At 48.3% G+C, this 17256-nt stretch overlaps 1 protein-coding gene across 2 annotated transcripts in view; it reads right to left on the minus strand.

The window, feature by feature from the left end:
- The window catches only part of VPS13D (vacuolar protein sorting 13 homolog D), a 2979414-nt gene that overhangs the window by 2447449 nt on the left and 514709 nt on the right, over positions 1–17256 (minus strand). The window lies entirely within an intron of this gene.

Below are 17256 nucleotides of genomic sequence, written 5' to 3' on the forward strand. Positions count from 1 at the left end.
CGATGCGCAGTGCGCACAGCACTCTCTTCGCGCTCGCGCAGGGGCCGGGCCGCAGCAGGCAATAACTAAGGCAGGGAAGGACCAGAGGCAACTGAACACTGTCTGCTGAGTGCGCACGCACGCAAACCTGACCGTGACGCCTGCACGCACCCCACCACCTAGCTTGGTGGTGCCTTAGTGGTGGTGACGTGACGCCGGCCTTGCTGACATGATGATGCGGGTGACAGTGGGTCCCAGGGCCGTCAATCTGGTAGCGCGCGAAAGCGCTACCAATGACGGCCCTGGACATGATTTTATGGCCAGCCCCCGCTCAGTGTGACGCACTCAGCATGTGCACACGCCATGACTAGTCAGTCACTACTCGGATGAACGGATCGGGCAGCGTGGGCAGGGCTGCAGGCAGGAGTCGTCGTAGGGGCCCCGGCCTCCTCCTCGTTGAGACTGAGTTCTGTACGTTAAGGTAAGAGACCTGCTTCAATTACCGTATATATTTATTATACTTAAAATGTTTCAGACACCTATGGCCGGCGGCCAAGCCCCACCCAGGGTGTCACATTCTGCTGAGTCACGCTGGACCCTCTTATCTCCCCCCGGGGGGCTCTCTAGCCCCCATCGTTCTGCCCGTTCTGACGTCTTCTTGCAAAAAAAATTATGTTTTTGTCACGTCCGCACACCTGGCGTGCAATATACAACCTTTTAAGGAGACACGTCTGCGGGTCTGGGGTTAATAAAATCAATTTAGCTCTTACAATAAGAATATGGACACCAGATGAGCCGATGTCCTGAGACACCATGTACCAGTCCAAGACCTTCCTTTTACCAATCATTGTTTTAAGTGCGTCACCCCAGTTGGTTCAATTGTGCTCCTTTCACAAAAGACGAACATCACATAGATACACAGTCAAAAGATGCAGTCATGCAGAGAACAATGGAGAAGCGTGGCTCAGTGGTTAGAGGCGGCAGACCCGGAAGCTGAGATCGGCCATGGACCAGGGTTCGATTCCCCGCCTCGGCGGGTCTCAGGCTAAAAAAAAAAAAAATTCCATGGACTCGATAATTCTCACTCCGGTGCCTACTCAACTCACGGGGTCACACTCTGCGACTCTGGGCAATAGCTTGCTTAATCTCCACTACGCCCCTCGCGGCGGGATGCCTGGCTTTCACCTTGTGGATACCCTGCCGGGGTATCTCACAGGGGAATACCAGGACGGGTTCCCTAAGCAAGCGCTTAGATACCGGGTCGGTGATTTGCGCTATATAAATACATGTACATAATCTCCTCCAGCGTCGAGCAGCTCTGACGGGCTGAGGATTTATGGGGCACCGGGCCTCACTGGTTCCTCTGTGTGGGGGTGACGATTATCACCCTGCACAGAAGATTCGGGCGGGGTGGAGGAGACAGCAGCCACAGTGTCTACTGCTCATGAGGGTGCCTCATTTGTTGCCTTGGTCACAATTGCTGCAAGGCCCAAGAGAGAGCCCCCTACCGTGGGCATTGCAGGGGTATACCATGGCTCTGTTACAAGGAGAGGGGCACTTCAGCCCTAGGCCTCGCAGTTATGGTATTGTGCTGTGAAGCCCAGTAGAGATGTGAATTCCGCTGGTCCTCTTACCACTAGACCAGGCTGCCACAGGCAGAGAGTGAGGGCCTCCTCTTTCGGTCTGGCATGGCTACAGAATGTGTGAGAGGCCAGGGAAAGATTTTTAGTCTGCCTATGTGTGCCACTTCCAGGTTTTCGGTGTTCTCATGTGACATTTTAATTAGTGAAAACTCATTTGCATTCTGGGATATGTAGTTTTGTTTGCCAATTAAAGAAGGGCTTCATAGCCTTGGGATGTAAGTGACATTGGATAACAGGGCAGATTTGCCAGTGAGCATGTATATATGATCTTATAGTTTAATGATTTAACAATTAGATTAAATAATATAATGTATTTCCACTTAATATACTTTTAAAATATTCCAACTTATTTTATCAGTGCAATTATTTATATTTCTGTCAATATTGCATCAGTAAAAATAATTCATGCAAAATCACTTCAACAACGCCACAGGATTAATAGTCAATGAATAGTATTAATGTGATATCATGCCATAGGCAAATTAGGGGGGCCTCTCACATTCCCCTTCTGCCCAGGGCCCCAGAAATCCTAGGACCGGCCCTGTATAGTCGGTGCTTAAGAGAAGCAAAGCTGGCAGTAAAAGAGGCGCCGTTACTGCCAGCCTTGCTTCTCTTAAGCAGCGACTATAAGTACAAAAGGCATGTTTACAGACCGCTTGCGGGTTTTCAAAATGCATAAATAAAATGCATTGTCATTTACAATGCCAATAGCTCACATGCGAGCCCTATTGCATTGCAAATGCTTGTTTTAGATGCCACTCGGATCCTATTTCCTGCCTCTTCATTTAAGGCTCACAACTGGTTTTCTGGTTGAGTAATGACATCCTTGGATATCTTTTCCAACTCGCTCATTTGCTACTTTCCTAGAGCCTGGATTCGATAGTGGTCGCGCCGGACACTGTCCTTGGGAAGAGCACCCTCCATGCTGGAGATCACAGTATGCAACATAATTTCAGATTTTTGCTAATTTTCACTGCCTTTAATTACTCTCCCTAAACTTAGTTGATTGTCAGAAACCCCTGTTTTAAGGCAGATTAGCAATGACAAACGAACTACCGCTAAAAAGATAAAAAGTGTCTGTGATTGTTGAGGCTGTCTAAGACCAGTGGGCTGAAGAATCTCAGTTTGATGTGTGAGCTGCTTGTCCAGTCGGTGTTAATTCTTTGCAATTTGGTAGTACTACTCCCGGTTGTATAATGTAATTAACAGGACTACTGGGAGAGGAGTTGGCGTAATGGCCAGAGACAACGACGTTGGAGCTGGGGAACCAGATTAGAGTATCGGCGTCAGCTCAACATCCTGTGATTCTGGGCAAATCCCTTAATCCCATTCCTGCTAAAAAATGAATGTGTAATTGTGTAATGTAACAGATGCTCATCTAAAGCCCTCCAAATACCTTCGGGTCGAGTTTGCGCTATATAAAACTGCCCAAAATAACAGGACTGAATGAATTATTCCCACTGGATCAGGGTAACACTGCCCTGGTCGAGAGATTTGTGGTAATGGAAAACGCTAGGATTTGCAGAGGTCATGCTAAATGTGGTAGAGAATCTACCAGTCGATTTGCTTTCTCCTAGGCATAATATGTTTAACAATATTATAGGCACATTTAGCTGTTCCCCCAGTTATTAAAGTTTTGTCCGTTACCACCCAGGCTCTAGGTGTATCCAATGCCAAAATGCCTTGACTCAAATGAAATTTTTTATATCCAGGAGATGCTTAAGTATCGTTGTAGAGGTGAACAAACTGTAATGCAACACAAATTTTAGGCGCCTGAAAAAGTTGCAAGCGATCATAAAATAGGGTGCCTGAAAACCAAGGGTTAGAACTGCTTACATCTTGCTCCCAAGTCAATCAATTAGCTACTAAACATCAGTTCTTCCCCTCATTTAAGGTTTCTACATGTTGTTGGCTTAACTAATGAAGATCGTTTCGAGTTACTGGTTCTAATGGTACACATGTTGCCAGATGCACACAAAGGATCGGATTGTTCATAGCGCCGTGAGGCTGCAGATTGTGGAGGTGTGCTTTGATCTATTATGTAAGTAGTGTACACGCTCTGACAGAGCACATGCTGCATGTTTGTGGTTGAACAGTGGAAGGCGCATGCCATGGCTTTGCACTCACAGTCCAAGGGGAGACAGTTGAAACAGCATTCACTGGGTCATTTTGCGGCCTCAGTAGTGAAATAGCGTTTGGCTCTGGGGAAAGCTAGACGGCAGTCAATAAACTAGAGGGCAGAACCACAAGCAAATGGAAGACTGACTGCACATGTTGTGACATGGCCGAACGGTTTAAGGCACTGGAATTAGATTGCAGTCTCCCTGGAGGCTTGGGTTCGAATCCCACCGCTCCTATTTTTTATTTTTCAAAGAAATATTGTTACATAAAATAGTGGACTTACTTTGCACTGAATACCTGAACTCACATTTAATTTTATTGATTCCAGACTTTAAGTGAAACAGAAACCTAACACTGCAGTCGGTGACAACGTAGCCACACAAGCAGGCTGAGCAGACGGCTTCCAGAAATATATGAAAGCGTTGCCATGCTGAAAGAAAACACAGCGCCCGTGCACATAAGTTACACACATGGCGGCCAGTGAGGCGGGTAATATGGTTTTAAGAAATGAATAACAAAAGCTCCGCCGTGCATATTTTATGTAGCGCTTCTACGCAGTATCCCCCCTAGAAATGCCCGCAGATTAACTCTCCGCACAGAGAAGAGCACACCCCTTTCAAGGAGGCAACTGGGCAGCGAACCCCCTATATTTAAAGAGAGTTGACAGAGGTCTTTCCTGTGAGAGAAAACAGCTTTAGGAATGGAGAAATAAAACAAGTAAATGCGAACATTCTAAGTCAAAACGAAAGTGAAACCTACAGCGCATGGCAGAGTCGGATACCGACGCGCGCGACCCAATCCCAAGGCGCGCGTCGGAATCCGACTCTGCCATGCGTCTCAATGGTGCGCGCGGCCAGCTCCTGTCCCAATCCTTGTCTGCTTCTGTCGGCTGAAATGATTGCAATAAGTTCTCTGGCGAGAACGCGCTTCGCGCGTTTAACCGAGACCTAAAAACTGTGATTTATGCATCATGCTAGCACAAATGAATACAAAATGAATACAAACAAAAAATGATGCCGATGATACTCAAAGCGGCGTGATAAACCCATGCTAACTTTGAATAGGACTCGGATGACGTGCTCCATTGCTGCCGCCCGGCAGCACTGGTTACATTTCGAAGCTGTAGTTTAAAAACCTATTGGCGCACTGTGAGTCATGTGTGTGCATCATGCTGAAAAGACACAAAGATTTAAAGGTGCCTTCACTCAACTATGTCAAGACTGTGAGAAGTGCTACAAGGCGTTGTTTGTTTTTGATTCGGAGTGCGTGTTGTTAAACGGCGGTGGATTTCTAACAAGGAGGAGGGGCCATCGCACGCTGTACAGTGTGATGGCCAAACAAAACGTTCTCGGAGTAAAATCGCCAGGGATGGAACTAAGCAGGCAAAGGAGGGGCCTTTACACAAATGCACCAATAATAAGCAAGCATTTGTGAATGCCACAGATAGTAACCAATGGCAATTGGTGGGTTTGCCAACCCCCACAGAAGATGTATCACAGGTCGATCAGAGCTTGACCTAAAAAGGGATAGTTCCTCCTATGCAAATGGATACAACCAGTTTAATCCAATGGCTATGTATGGTATGTGTGGCTGGAAGATCTGAAATTTTAGATCTTGGTACTCTCACACACCTGTTAGGGTGTTATGCTTCATCATTGGGAGCTCCTCGTCTTGCAATGCCTGATGGACATGGGGGCTTCTTTATCGGAGATCTTTTGATCTGGAAATGCCATATAGATGAATGCAAGTGAGGGGGAGATAGGAGTTTTGGGTGAGTGATAACTAATATAGACTCTGGTAGCCTACAGAAATTTCTATAGTAAAGGAAGATTACTAAGACTAAAGTAAAAACAAAGGTGCTATCATGTGTTCTTCAGGTACCAGGATAGCTACTAGTCTAGTGTGGTCACTAGTATGGTGTGGTCAACATATTTCGTGCATTGGATGTCCCAAAATCGGGCGGCACTTCATCAGGACCTAGGAAAAATCTATTTGTGCCCCCTTTTGAGGGCTCCCCCCCCACTTGCATTAATCTATACGGCATCTCCAGATCTAAAGATCTCTGATAAAGAAGCCCCCAGGCCCGTCGGGAACTGCAAGCGCCGGCCAGTATGGCACCATGCCACTATGGCACTGTTAGACCTGGCACCATTGGCGTGGGTCTCCCTTCCATTTTTGCTGTTGCCTCATGTATTTTTTCTGGTGTTAGATGCTTTGGGCACTGTGCCACTGCTGTTCAGTGCCACAGTGCAAGTGCTCCCTACTGTAAATTGCTGTATTAATCAGTGGTTCCATGTTGGGCAATTTAGTTTACTTGTCAGACCCTAGTACAGTGCACTGAGTGTGCCCAGGGCGTGTAAATCCAAATGCTGCTGGTGGGCCTGCAGCACTGGTTGTGCCACCCACAGAAGCAGCCTTGTAAAATGTGTCTAAGGTCTGCCATTGCAGAGCCTGCATGCCTTCTGGTACTGTCATGCTGCCTGGGCAAGTGCACCCACTTGCCAGTCCCTAAAACTTCCCTTTTCTTCATATCAGTCACGCCTATGGTAAGCCCAAGGGCAGGGTGCATTGTAAGTATAAGGTAGGACATGCCCTGGAGTGTGTGGCATGTCCTAATAGTGAATTGAAGCCATTTTCGTTTATCCCTATTGCAAGGCTACCTGTTCTCCATTGGCTGTTAGAATTATTACATTTTATAATCCCAACTGGCTCAGAGAACATGGTAGAAATTCGAGTTTAGTATGCCTGGACTCAATGAGTAAATGCATCTTTTAGTGAAGTTGTTTTTAAAATTCTGTGTTTGCAAATACCACTTTTAGAAAGTAGGTATTTGCTTGCCTAACCTTTCAAGCCTGACTCTGCTAGGCTGTGTATTCCTTTGTCTGGAGTTTGTGAGTGACAGGGCTGGGGGATTCCAAGAGACAGGATGAGTCAGCCCAGTGGTGAATAGAGGGTAAGGGTAAAACTTTATTTGCATAGTTACTTAAAACCATTGCAATGGGGGGGAGGAGCTTAGCTGGCAACCATGATGGCCGCTTAAACCCTCGGCTCCGCCGACCCTCTCGCTCTCCTCCCGCATTGCAATCTCTCCTGGAATTTATCCTGCTTGTGAGCCGAGTTTTCGGACTGGGGAGGTGACTCCGATCTCGATGGTGTTTTCCCCGGCGTGTTTCCAGCGGCGGAAGGGGTGTAATGTCCTCGTTCCTTCCCCGGCTCCTAATGGCGGTGAGACCGGGTCTTTGTCCGTGAGGGCCGGCCGGCCCAGATCACAGCGGCGGCGGCCATCGTAGGCGGGGAGGAGTCGGACGGCTGGAGAGAAGTTGCCGTACTGCGCTTCCCGCTGCAGAGACCTTCGCTGTTCCTTGAGTCGGCACGTCTGGAAGGTATTGTTGCTGAGCGGGATACAATGTATCATCTCCCCAGCCCGTAGAAGACCCGGCCAGTTCTTTCATCTCTCCCTACGCCGTGGTGGAAGCCATTTTATACCTCGCACACTCGGCACATGTCTTTGATGACACTGGGCACGATTGAAGGTCCGAGTGACTGCCGGCATTGATCAGCGCCATGGGTGGTGGCGATATGGAGTTTGCTGTACCTAGGCATCTGGCCCTGATGTGCTATGAGGGGCGTCGGCGGGGTGACCGGATGATCGCAGGAGGTGCTGAAGGTCAGCTTCGAGGGCCATTACAAGCCTGTGAGCCCCGGGTGGAGTCGAATGCTGCATCCTTTCTTCCTGGGGCGCCGTTGGTAACCAGCGATATCCTGGATGCGCTGGGTGCTTTGCGGGATGCCCTGCACGATAATGCCCGGAACCTGGGGGGCCGGCTGGATGCCATTCTCCGTGGTGTGCCCTCGACTGGTGGTGCTTGTTCTCGAATGCGGGGCACTGCGCCACATCCTGTGTCCGCTTGCGGTGGACTACCTATCCGGGTATTTGCGGAGGCGTTGGAGGAGAAGGGACTTGATTCAGTCGCAGTGTTGACCGCGATGATTGTGCAGAGGTCTGGTGTACGTGGCTCCGTGCGGTTACTGGGGACTCGTCTCCGGACACCATCTTTGGCGACTCCTTTGTGGTATGATGGCGTGCCTCCCCGCCCTTTCCTGGAGCTGCTGCTGCTGTTCTGGCCTGCCGGCCTTGGGGGTTTGCTGCTGTGTTTTGGTTCTCTCTGTACTGTTCCTGGATGTATGGCGTTGGTTTGGATAGACTTTGTCGGACAGCACCCCGTTCTTTTGTGGCCTTCCCGGACGCCTAACTCATCTAAGATGGCGTCTGCACGGCTGGACTTCGTCGACGCACCGGATCGAAGGGGGCAAGGATGAGGACGTTTCTTTGCTTACTGTTGCCTGCACTGCTGGGATTGTGACGGACGAACGATATTTGGACTGTGATGAAAGTTGGTATTACATTGGGTCGGGGGTCCGGGGTTGGGCGGCTGAGAATACATGTGTTGGTTGTCCTTCTCCTCCTCTCTTTCTTCTCTCTTTATCTTTTCTTTACCTATCTTTCACATTATAATTTTCCCTACTGTGGGGCAGTTCCGGGGCGACAGGCACACTGTTAGTGGGATTGGCCGTAGCCATTACAGGGGTGCAGGGTGGCGGGTATGGGGGGGGGGGGGTTGTTATTTTAGTTTGTTTTGTTCTATGGTCCCTATCGCTCTTTTCCGGCTTTGGGAGGGTCCTTTCCTCTTCATGGGGTTGGCGGTTTCTGGGTCTTGCACTTTTTCTCTTCCTGAGTTTCAATAAATTTTGGTTTCTTGTCCTTAGGATGGGTTCTCCGGGACTATGCTTGGAATTGTTGCTTTTCGTGATACTGCTTGTTATCCGGTCCTATTGCTGCGGTTATTTAGCCGATATAGTTGCTGTAATTTTAGTCTAACTTCGATTGTATATGGGGTACGTCCCTCTTGCTACATTTCCTTTGTGTCCCTTTATGTGAGACGTGCAGTCCTTCCTATTGCAGCCCCCTCGCTTCATCTAAACTTTAAAATGAAAACCCTTTATCCTGTGTTGCGCACTCCGTTCTCACTTCTGGCGTATTTCGTAATATCCTGATTGTAAATTGACCTATTGTTCTCCTGTTTTTTCTCGTCTGTTTTTGCAGCCGGCCGTGATGGTTGTGGGCTTGCGCATGTATCTCCTAATTTTGTCTCAATAAAGGTTTTCGAAAAAAAAACAAAAAAAAACATTGCAATGCATACAAATATACAACCATATTAAAATGTTCCGAGTTTAAAAGTGCATGCTCCCTCATGAGCGTCGCAACGTGAGCTGCAAAAGACGTTTCTGTGTCAATACAATTTTAATGTCCCGGATGTTTTTGTCTTTACTGCCTGTGGAAAGATGCAGTCCGCTGTGAGATTTATCCAGTCACTTAGTGAAATTTCCTCCGTAAAGCAATTGTCTACAAAGTGACGATCAGTTTGGCATTTTTAAGCGAGCTGCTTCGAGAAATTTAACTAGCCTAGTGTTCAGTTGTGGTGATGAGGGATCAAAGCATACCAGGACAGCTTGTCTCCTTGTCCTGATCCCTCTTTGATTCAGGGGAATTTTTAGCAGCTGTCTCCTTTCTTGACACAGCTCCGTGCAGGTGCAGATTGTGTGAATGATGTTGCCCTGATCCTTCTTGCACAGACTACAAAGAGTAAAAGCCTGCTCCCTTTTCCAAGGTGGGAGCTGCTGCGTAGTTGGTAACACTCCCAGTCTGAACGTTAAAAAATTTTGTTTTAATATTTTTGAATATCCCAAATTAAAGTAATGTTGTGGGGATAAGTACTTATATGTGGCCAAGGTCATCAAGGCATGCGCTCTAAGCGAGAAGGTCGGCTTATCCTCTAGCAAGGAGAGTGTCTTCAGCGTCTTCTGCACCATTTTTTTGAACGCCGAATGGAGGCAGTGTGTCCCCCATAAGGGGGAAGAGGCCTGTGATCGTGAATAGAGAGATCTGCATCTAGATGGGAGGGAGGAGTTGCACCTGAACCTTGAATAGGGCTGTGCCTGCCTTCCACAATGCTGGCTCCACCTCCTGGTGTGCGGCTGATGTCTCTGCCCTGCACACTGAAAGAAGAGAAGGAGTCCTGTCAACAAAGTGCACCAGGACTGAACTTGCCTTCCACAACGCTGGCTCCACCTCCTGTGGGGCGTCTGATGTTTCTTCCCTGCACTGTGAAAGGAAAGGAGAAGTCTGGTTAACAGAGTGCCTCAGAACTGGTTTGGACTGGGCACAGGCCCCTCTTCCCTCAGAGAACAAAGGATTTTGGGGTATAAGTATTGGGACCCTGATCCCATGAATTTAGATCACTTTGGACTACAAGAAGAAACCTTTACTGAGGAGAGGAACCTGAAGAAACTGAGGAGAGACTATTCCCAAGCTGAAGTGCTGATTGGGGGACTCGCCTGCAGTGGTTGCTTTACTGCCAAAGGAAGGAGAAAGGAACTTTGTGTACTTTGCTTTCGACTTGTGAAGGATCTCCAAGGGCTTGGAAAAGAGCTTGCCTCCTGCTGAAGTCTCAGGGAAAACAGACTCCCCCCCCCCCCCCCACCAGCTCCCGAGAGTTCTTGTGGAAGTGCCTGCTGCTTTTTTGTGCCTTCTGAGGAATTATGTGTCGCAAAGAGCTGGAAGCGCAACGCAACGAGATCGAAGCGGGGCGCCGCTGGAGTTGTCGCACAGCACCGCATCGAGCGAAGCGTGCCGCAACGAAGAGGAAGCGTGTCGCCGTCGCTGCTGCCTGCCGTCGCACTTCTGAACAAGGGTGTCGCCGCTGGAGTTGTCACACTGCACCACATCGAGAGAAGAGTCTCGCGTGCCGCAACGAAGAGGAAGCGTGTCGCCGTTGCTGTACCTGCCGTCGCACTTCTGAACAAGGGTGTCGCCGCTGGAACTGTTGCATTGCACCGCATCGAGGAAAGCGCCTAGCATCCCCGAGAAGCGCGCCGCCATCAGAGCTGCTGCCATCGCATTTCTGAACAATGATGTCGCAGATGTAGTTGTCGCATCGTGTGGAAGCTTCACGCATCGTGGGAGAAGAGTGTCACAGCTGAAGCTGTTGCCGTCGCACTTCTGAATAAAGGTGTCGCTGCTGCAGTCCACGCATCGAACCGAGAACTTCTCGCATCCCCGGAGAAGCGTGCTGCATCTGGAAGATCTTCATGTCTTTATTTCTTTGCACCTCAACTTTGCCGCATTTACCTCGCTGCGACATTGCTTATCGTGGAAGCGCAACACATCATAAGGTACATTGACGCAAAGTGTCTCATCTTAAGAACTGATCTAAACTAAGCTAAATCTACAATCTTAAAGTAACAGTATTGTGTATTTTTGTTGTTTATGGTCTTGTGGTAAATCTATATAAAGCATACTTATATAAACCTTGTGTGGTGTCCATTTGTAGTGTTGTCACTGGGTTACTGTATGTGGTCACAAATGCTTTACACACTGCCTCTGAGATAAGCCTGTCTGCTCGTGCCAAGCTACCAAGGAGGTGAGCAGGGGTTATTTAGGAGTGTAATCACCTTATCCTGACTAGAGGCAAGGGTCCCTATTTGTCACACGTACCTACCTGTGCCAAAAAAAGACCCCCAAATCTTACAGGCACCATAACTCTTTACATATTTCTTGTAGTATCCAATAAGGCCAAGAAAGGCTTGGACTTGGGTCTGGGTCTTAGGAACTTCCCAAGACAGAATTGTCTGGATCTTGGGCTAAAGAGGTTGTGCATGGCTCCCCACCAACTTTGTGGCCCAAGTACACAACAGAGCCTTGCCCTATCTGGCACTTACCTGCCTTGACAGTCAGGACTGCCTGCTGCAAGGCCGGCAGCACTTCCTTGAGGTGGACCAAGTGATCCTCACATGTGAAGCTAAATACACGTATGTCCTCAAGATAAACTACACTGAAACTCTACATACCTGAACATACTCTATTCACCAACCTCTGGAAGGTATATATTTCAACCCAAAAGGCATCACTTTGAATTGAAAGTGGCCTTGAGGTGTAGAAGAAACATCTCTCCTTGGCTCCTGGTGTGAGGGTTATCTGCCAATTATCCCATATCAGGTCAAAGGTACTCAGATATTTGGCAGCCCCCACCTTATCAATGAGCTCATCAGCTCAAGGTATGGGGTGGGCATCGGTGTTGGTAACTGCATTGAGGCCCCTGTAGTCCACACAGATCATCATCTCAAACTACCCAACTTTGAATTGGGCTTGGGCACCAGTACCACTGGACCACTAGGCTGGCTCATGGACTACTGGATGCCTAAATCACCCGCAACTCGAGCATACTCAGCTTTGATACTGGCTTTGACCTGGTCAGAAAACCTTTATATTTGGCTCTTGACATATAAGCTGTCGCCAATGTCCACATCATGGGTACCCCATGTTGTCAGACCTGGGTTCAATAAGAACAGTCAAGCAAACTGCATCAGTAGCTGATGACAGTCCGTTTGTTGATGTTCTGTCAAGGTGGAGGAGAGCACTACTCATTCCACACTTCCATCCTGGGCATTAGAGAATAGGAGGTCAGGGAGGGGTTCATACTCTTTTTCCTCTCCTCCATCTGTGAACATCAAAGTGGTGAGGTCTACCCTGTTATGGTGCAACTTCAGCAAGTTCACATAGATGACCCTGTGATGGCTCCTGGGGGTTCCCAAGTTCACCAAGTGCAGGACTTCTCCCTTTATCTCTATGATGTGGTATGGCTCAGTCCACCTGTCCTAAAGTGCCCTGGGTGCCACTGGCTACAAAACCCACACCAACTGTCCTGGCTGGTACTCAACCATAGAGGATTTTGGTACCCGTGCTTCACAAGCTCCTGTTTGGCCTCCAAATTCGTATTCATTTTCTTCATGTACTCAGTCATCCTGGACCAAAGGCCAAGCACACAGTCCACCATGTCCTGCTTTGGTTCCTTGAGGGCTCTCCCAACCATCTCTAACCAAGCTTAGTGGACCCATTACAGGGCGTGCAAAGAGTAGCTCAAATTGACTAAAGCCAACATCTTTTTGGGGGACCTCTCTACATATGACTAGTAGGGATTTGAGAAGGACATTCCATCTCCTCCCTAGTTTCCCAGGCAACTCCAGGATCATGCCTTTCATGATCTTGTTGAACCTCTCAACTAGACAATTTCCTTATGGATGATAGGGGGTGGTGAACTTGTATGTCACACCACACACAGTCTTCATATCCGAATGGATGAGCATCAATCATTTGAAGCTCAATCCTGACAAGACGGAGCTTGTCCTCACGGGTGGTCCCTCAAACCCTTGGTCCTCGCTCCACTGGCCCCCTTCCTTCGGCTCCCCCCCTTCCCCGGTTCCCTCTGTTCGAACCCTGGGCATCAAGGTCAGTCATGATCTGTCCATGCATGCCCAAATCAGCTCCGTCGTATCCTCCTGTTTTCTGTCCCTCCGTCTTATTCGTAAGATTTCCCGGTTTTTCACGTCGGATGCCCTCAAAACCATCGTCATGGCTCTTATCACTTCTCGCCTTGACTACGGGAATGGCCTGTACGTGGGCATACCCGCTTATGAAACCCGCCGCCTTCAGGCCCTTCAAAATCAGGCAGCCCGCCTCATTCTTCGTCTCCCCAAATCCTCCCACATTACCCCTGCACTCAAGTCCCTCCATTGGCTCCCTGTGCACCTCAGATCTTTCTTCAAACTGGCCTGCCTGGCCTTTCGTGCCCATACCCGCTCAGCTCCCCTTTTCATCAGATCTCTCATCACCCCTTACGCCCCTAGTCATACTCTCCGCTCCTCTTCCCTTTCCCTTCTGCATGTTCCCCGCTTCCGTAAATCCAGAACTGGGGGCACCCGTTTCTCGGTGCTGGCCCCACGGTTTTGGAACAGTCTTCCTCTTTCCATTCGATCTATTCCCATCTACACCCATTTTCGTAAAGCCCTCAAAACTTTTCTGTTTTCCCAGGCATTTCCCTGTTAGCCTCCCTGGGTCCCTTCTGCGAGTCTAGTCAAGTCCCCAGCGCCAGGAAGCCTTAACCAAGTTCCTTTTTTCATTTCATTTCATTTCATTTCACTCATCCCACATGGCTTTCAGATAGGCAGACTTGAAATGTGTGCCTCTCTCTGGGATTACCTCCTTAGGGAAAACAATCTTGATGAAGATTCCAAGGAGGGCTCTAGCCACTACAGGGGCAGTGACTGTCCTAAGGGGAATAACTACAGGGTATCTAATATAATGGACCACTACCACAAAGATGAATCTATTCCTTGAGGTTGTAGGGGGGTCTAGGGGACCAACAATGTCACCCCCCACCCTCTCAAATGGAGTCCCCTCCACGGGTGGAGTTATCAAGGGAGCCTTTAGCTTTCCCCCCGCCTTGCCACTGGCTTGGCAAGTGGAGCAGGAGCGACAAAACTCCTTGATGTTCTCAGGTATCTGGGGACAGTAGAAGTTGTTAACCAGCCTCTCCCAGGTCTTGGTTTACCAAGGTGTCCAGCTAAGAGGATATCATGGCCCAGGTTAAGGAGAAACTCTCTGTACTGCGGAGGGACCACCAATCTCCTGGATGCCCCTGGTTGGAGGTCCCTTGGCTCGCTGCACAGGAGCCCCTCCTCCCAGTATACCTTAAGGGTACCACTGGCATTCCCTTGTTCCTGTCTGACAAATGTCTGTTGCAGGTCTTTCAGAGTAGGGCAGGTCCTTTGTCCATTACTCAGGTCCTCCCTAAGGGGACCATCTGCTCTATGGAATTCTGCCAGCTCAGGCGAGTTTCTAGGAGCAGTCACTTCTTCTGGCATCCGGCCGTCCACCTGAGGATTGGGATATTTCTGGGCCTATGGACATTTGGAGGCTAGGCAGCAAGCCCTCCTGCCCATCCTGATGGATTTAGGGACCTGGCCCATAGTTTCAGGTTCCAGGAACCTTTGATTCTCCTCTAGGGCCTTTGTGCTCTTGTGGTAACACATACCCATTCAGGTAGACCCAGCAATGCTGCATGAGTCCTTCCCTCTACTTCTGCTCAAGCAGAGGTTTCTAAGCCATTCCCCTGCAAGCTATATATGGGGATGGCAGGGGACACAGCTACATCCTATGGGCTAGTAACATCTCCCACTCAAAGCCAACCAGAGCAATAGGATGGGACTTTGTAAAATTGTCACCATTGACAATCTTGTTTACCTCTTCTGATAGGATCTGGTCTTGTGAAATCAGTCTGGACATAACCATGGTCACAATGGCACCTGTATCCCTCAGGGCCTTCACCCTCACCCCATTAACCTTTGGCCACTGTTGGTATTTCTCCATAATTGGAGGTCATTGAGTTAATGGTTCACTATTCTACCCACCCAGGGCCACTAAGTTGGCTTCTGTGTATCCTTTGGGATCTCTAAGGACAATCTCCCACCCCATCCCTACACTGGCAAAACCCTTGAACTGGTCACCGGTGGGTGCCTTTTTGGAGCACACTACATTTCCCCCTTTTGAATCCTGGCAAATTGCAGTCAAAACACACCCCAGCCTTCAAGGGGTCAAAGGTCTTCCCCTGATACCCTAACCCCTTTTACTGGGATATGGCTCAGGCTGCCCACCGTGGAAATATTTTGCAGCCTTTTTTTGGCTATCCTTCCTTTTATTTTTACTCCTCTCTTTCCTCGAAGGGAGGTACTGACCACCTTTCTTATGGACAATTCCCAAGGAATATTTTGGGGACTCTGGTATAAACCCAATCTTGCTCAGTTCCCTGGGACTAGACTGCTTAGACTCCACCAGATATTGGTGCAAATTCTCTGAGTGATGATTTGTTAAAATGTGCTCCTTAACAATCAAATTGCAGAGCCCTTCACATATGCCTATTTTGCTGCCTTCAATCCAACAATCCAAGCCCTTCACATATGTCTACATTGCTGCCTTTAATCCAACAATCCAGTGCCCTAATTTAAGGGTCAACAAAGTCAACCCATGTTTGTTTTGCCCCTATTGTGGTGTCCTATGTTTCTGCCTATACTTCTCAGGAATGAGATCAGACAACTTGGCAAGGGCTGACTTCATGTGCGGGTACAGTTCTGCTACCTCATCCTCAAGTGTAAGCAGTCTATCCCTACCAACAACTGGCACTAACTCCCAGAATATTGTCCTGCAGAGTTTTGTACCCATCTTGAGAGCTCGCTCATATGAGGCAAGCAACATGTCTATGTCATGCCCCTTGCCTTAACTAGGGACAATCACTTTGGAAAATCTTGCAGCAGGAGCACCCATCAGCACCTCCAGTTACCACTCTTCTATCAACATCTTCTTTGGGATCAAATCCCAGTCTGGCCCTTCTCTCCTCTAGGGCCTGTCTTCTCTCAGTCAGGGATATGGCTCTCTCTTCCACTTCCAGGGCTGCAAGCTGTTCTTGCAGGGATCGCTGGCTTGAGATAGAGCCTGCTTGGCATGGTACTTCTAGGGACCATCCCTGGTCTAGAAAACAAGAATGGGTCTCAACCTGCCACACTTGCTCCACTCCGGATACTGTGGTTGTTCTCCCCATCATCTTCTTTCCCACTACCTTGGGGCAATTCCTTCTTCACACTCCCATGCTCTGACAGCCTTGATCAGCTTTACTTCCTTGCCCCCATCTAAGTTTTTCAGTCTCTGCAAAATGCAAATAACTCATCTCTATTGGAGGCAGACGGTCTGCCATGTCAAGCTCCATGTTCCGTTCCCCAGCTGGAAAAGTGGTTCCTGAAAAAAATGTGCTATCTTTATAAACAATCATCTGGAGTTCAACACACCTGACAATTATTGGGGGGGGTCCTGTGTTTATTGACATGGTCCGTCTGTTTTATAAATGTTCTTTGATTCACTTTTTTTTCTCTCTCTCTTTTTATTGGCCCAACAACTGTAATACCCAGGATTGTTTGCCTTACCCTACTAATTAAGGTTTGTTTTGCATTCCTGTACATTCTTATTAGTTCATTATGTTATCTCTTTTACCCTCTCTGCAATGTTTCCCTTTAGCTAGTGCTCCCACCCCCCACACTATTGTGAAGCGCTCTGATACACTTCTGGGTCTTGTTCGCGCTATACAAAACTCTTTAAATAAATAAGAGATTTCTTTTTTAGGTGTCTACCTGGGTGGGTTCTCAGTGTCTCAACTTTAATAACTGTATGGTACTGCAAAACACAAGTTCTGGATCCTACCGCTAGGCACCAACCTGAGCAAATGAGATGTATTACATGGTGTATTTGTGCAACCTCACCGTATAATACAGTTACTAACCTCCTTACAACCCTTACGTTTTGTTTGTCAAACCTGAGGCTCACCCCTGCATAGCTGTGGCTCTGAGCAGGCTGCTTAAAGAAAGGAACAAGTGTAAACCATTTAAACAGCACCAACACAAATGAAGAACAAATTAACAACAAAAATCTGACACCAACTGATTACAACAGAATGTGGGCCCGATTCACAAAGGCAATCTGAGACAAAAGTCTAACTTTACGACTTTTGGTATTCACAGAGGCCATTTATGAGTCATATCTTTACGTCCGCAGTTGGGCTGGAATCTCCGG

The sequence above is a fragment of the Lissotriton helveticus genome, chromosome 5_1 (assembly GCF_964261635.1).
Source record: "Lissotriton helveticus chromosome 5_1, aLisHel1.1, whole genome shotgun sequence".
In the NCBI taxonomy this organism is placed as follows: Eukaryota; Metazoa; Chordata; class Amphibia; order Caudata; family Salamandridae; genus Lissotriton; species Lissotriton helveticus.